Source organism: Dasypus novemcinctus, chromosome 7 (assembly GCF_030445035.2).
Source record: "Dasypus novemcinctus isolate mDasNov1 chromosome 7, mDasNov1.1.hap2, whole genome shotgun sequence".
In the NCBI taxonomy this organism is placed as follows: Eukaryota; Metazoa; Chordata; class Mammalia; order Cingulata; family Dasypodidae; genus Dasypus; species Dasypus novemcinctus.
In genome coordinates this window covers 107,616,622-107,620,845 of record NC_080679.1, presented here as the reverse complement: position 1 = coordinate 107,620,845, position 4,224 = coordinate 107,616,622, and the positions used below count along the sequence as shown (strand labels likewise).

Here is a 4,224-nt window from a genome sequence, read left to right as displayed (position 1 = left end):
AGTTGTCTGTTTTCTGTGTTTTTTTGCTGCGTCTTGTTTCTTTGTCCGCTTCTGTTGTCGTCAGCGGCACGGGAAGTGTGGGCGGCGCCATTCCTGGGCAGGCTGCTCCCTCCTTCGTGCTGGGCGGCGCTCCCCATGGGTGCACTCCTTGCGCGTGGGGCTCCCATACGCGGGGGACACCCCTGTGTGGCATGGCACTCCTTGCGCGCATCAGCACTGCGCATGGGCCAGCGCCACACGGGTCAACCCGGGGCTTGAACCTCCCATGTGGTAGACGGACGCCCTAACCACTGGGCCAAAGTCCGTTTCCCAAAATTTTATTTTTAAAAGCAGGTAGAAATGCATCTCTGACTGACCTGGAGCAGTTAATGTTTGCTGCTAAGGTTCCACTACAGATGCAAGAAGAAGAAGGTCCTTCTGCTTTCTGTCTGTCTGGTTTTGACAGCCAAGACTGAATGGGGGAATACAGGAAATTCTAAAAACAAGGGGAAAGGGAAATAATCTTTGCAACTCAGATATAAATTATAAAACCGCAACTAAAACAAAAAAAAAAGCTGGTGGTCAGCCAGAATTGGCCAATAGACTGTAATTTGCAGACTTGTGGCCTAGGAGAATCTACTACCATGATTCTTGTCCTTAATTTAGGAATTTCCTGTCTATCAGAGCAATGCAGTTAATTTAAGTTTCTGCAATGGTGGCTATTTATTTATTTATTTATTGACATTTTCTAAGTTAAAATGGTTTATTTATTTATTTACTGGAAATATGTAATGTTCATTCACCTACTTGGCCTCATTTTATTTTTCAGCTTGTCTAACAATCTTTTAACATCATATATCAATCTCATCTATAAGAACTCCTCTTATCAAAAATCCTTATTCCTTCAATTATCATTAGTTTAATATCCTCCTCTTTTCTGATTTAAAAGTGAGAGCACTTCAACAGAAGCATCCAAATTAAAGGAATAAAAATCAGTTTTTTTTTATATTAATCAATATGGATCTTGATTAATAGTTTGCAATATGGATCTTGGATCATAAGGTAGGTTTCTACGTGAAGGTACCTAACACCTCTGATGGAGGATAGGTAGGCAGAGCAGCATGGTTAAGAAAATAGGATAAATGGTTTAGATGCCAAAGGGTGAAAACCAAAGAGGCAAGTATGTCCCAAGCACCAAAAATAAGCATCGTCTTTGCCACCATCTTTTCTAGAATTATAATTAATAATTTGGGTGAATTCATTTAAAAACTTAATCAATGAAGGACATAGAACAGACAAAGGTAAAAATATTGTTCATTTAAAAAGTTCCCCTCCTTAAAGAACAAGACTTTGATTGGAGTAGATTCACTGAAAATCGTAGGGAGACTTTCATGTTGATAAACATCAATGCAAACTTTTCTTCACCTAAACCCCAAGGAAATCACTGAAGCATCACAGGAAGAAATAAAACCTATGGGAGACCATTAACAGCTTAACACTTATGGTTTATGGTGCTCAAATTCATTCCACTTATCAGAAGGAAAGTGTCAAAAAGCTGTTATTTGATAAATATTTCATCAGATTAGAAATGTAAAAGTGCAAATTGCATAATATGACAACTTGAGGACAAAATGCAAACATTAAGTAAAGGATATGGTTCTTTGGGTCAGACTCTCCTTTGAATCAAAGATGATGACTTTTATGTGATTTAGTAAACAACCTCTCTAACCTCATAAATAATTAAAAAAAGAAAATTAAACTTGGGACAATTATCACATGTATAAAATATAAATTCACATTTTTGGGAATAGAAGTTGAAAATGCCCATAAGATGATCTTATAATAAAATGGCCAGCAAATATAAGCTTATTTCCCCATCTTTCTTGGGTATAATGAAATTGATAGATGGCATGAAGCCTTATTTCCCATAAAATTTGAGAAGGAAATTTCTAACCATGTGCAAAAGATAAACACATACATCACTTTAATAAAGTCACAAGGTAATAGGGGAAGCATATTAATTTTGTTACAAGTAACAGTAAACCTGTTTGAACCAGTTTAGGCAAATAGAAACATTTAAAGGCTCATGGAGCCCAATAAAATGTAAACAACAGTAGTCATGGAAAGGAAAGAAATACCACTGGACTTCAGGATAAATGGGGAACAGAGTTCTCAAAACTGTCAGGTCATTTTCTGTCTTTTATTCTGTTTCTCTCTGTGCTGACCACATTGTCTTGCAACACACATAAGCATCCCCTAAACTGAAAGATTAGCAGCCAATTTTAATAACCTACCCCTTATTTTATTTTCTTTCTTCCTTGTTAGCAGATTCTGGTTTTTACTATGTATATGTTGTTCCCTTCTGTATAACTGTTTATATCAGTAATTCATTCAGTGATTGGTTTGAGCGAATCATGCTGATATTAATTCCTTTGAAAATGGTTGGTTTAGATATGGGACTGGGTTGTAATTCTGGCCAATGTGATGAGAGGAAAAATCAGGAGGGTGGTCCTAAAATAGATTTTCTACTATAAAAACTTGAAAACAATCAAGATTGTTGAGCAAGAAGAAACAATGAATTCAGAAAACAAATCTATATATTTTTTTCATTAGAGTTGACATTTAGAAATAAAATGTGTTAAATTAGTAAAATGTGGACAAAATTGTAGAGATTTGCAGGATTTCCTGGAGAAACAGAATTAAGAATAGAAAGCAGTCACACAAAGGAAGGGAGCAGAACACCTATTATTTCATTTATAAATTAGGTTTCAAAGTCTCCTTCAAGTTGGACTGCTCTTTCCTCAGGTAGACTTCCACATTATAGTAATGAATTTTCTTCTTAAGTGCAAATTAAATAAACAGAACTTAGAGGTGGGGCTACAGATTTCTACAGAATTCTACAGAATTCTAAATGGCCACTCTATGGAGAAAGACTAGGTTGAAAGTATGAAGAGTTGTGGTCCTGAGAGAAAGGGCGATGTCATGAAGTCCAAGAATGTGAGTTTTTTTGTCAGGTATGAGCCTGGGTTTAAGCTTCTGGGTCTGCTAACCTGCAGCTTCTCCCTCTGCCTCTGGGTAGATAATAAATCCTGGGTTAAATTTCAGTGTTATCTTGCCTGTTGTACTCATTAATATCACTGCCTGGAAGGAACCACAGCTTGGGAAAATACTGATGTTCAATCTCCGGATCCTGTTAATGTGTTCTGAGTTGGAGATTGTGCTACCAGCCTCTCTGGGTATCCTGTTAGTATGTCCTGGGTTGGAGATTGTGCTACCAGCCCTTTCCCTTGTGAGTAAAACAGGGAGTCCGTAGGAGACATAGTTTTTGTGATTTTAGTTCTACTTTCACTAACTCTATAATGTTGGGTAAGATCTTTAAAATTATGCCCACTGGATTTCCTGTTTATAAATTATAAATTAGAAAAATAAAAAATGTTCTTAATGTAGTTAATCAGAATTAACTGGGTCACTTTTTAAAAATACATGTCTCAAGCTCTCAATTACATGTGTACAGTTGGCCTCAGACATCTGTATGTTTGTTGTGTGTGGGTTATTTTTTGTCATTCTATAGTTATACTATTGTGTCATGAATGATATAGGTAGTGATAAAAGCTAGAGTAGCTAAAAAAACTGTATATTTATCTACAATAAATATTTAAAAATAAATAGGAATTGTAAGCAGCCTTATACAGAAAAGCATAGGTTTGACATGATAGGTTAGAAAGCTATATTCTCAGTTTATAGCAATCAGTAAGATTTATAACTCTTATGTTTCATAATATTTTTCTTCCAAAGCTTTTTTGGTATTTTCCAACTAGCTAAAGGATGCTCTTTTCTGGCAGTGGTCCATTTTGATATGGCCTTGACATTATCTTCTAATTACCCTAATATCCTTTCTACAATCATATATTAAAAGTAGCAAGTATATAAAAATCTTAGCTTGACAAATATCTTATGAATTCTTCTTTAAATGCTGAGAACTACAAAATGAAATTTAGTATATATGAGCTCCTGGAAGCTATTTACTACCTTAACATTTAACAAGCCATACATTAACATTTTAAAAGCCATAAAAAATTTACATCTATAAGCGATTTTACTTAATAGGTTAGCAATAGGCATTCTATGCAATAGAAGAGAGCAGCACTAATAAAATGTATACTGAACTCAGTAAAAGTAATTCATACAACTACAGCTTAGTTGATGATAGAGGGTAAGTTATAAGCCACATGTGATAGTTTTATC

At 35.4% G+C, this 4,224-nt stretch overlaps 1 non-coding gene across 1 annotated transcript; it reads left to right on the top strand.

The window, feature by feature from the left end:
* Positions 1 to 339: 339 nt before the first annotated feature.
* Positions 340 to 471, top strand: LOC111761133 (small nucleolar RNA SNORA31). The gene has a single exon (XR_002794581.1). It is a non-coding gene; the product is annotated as a small nucleolar RNA SNORA31 (small nucleolar RNA).
* Positions 472 to 4,224: the final 3,753 nt, after the last annotated feature.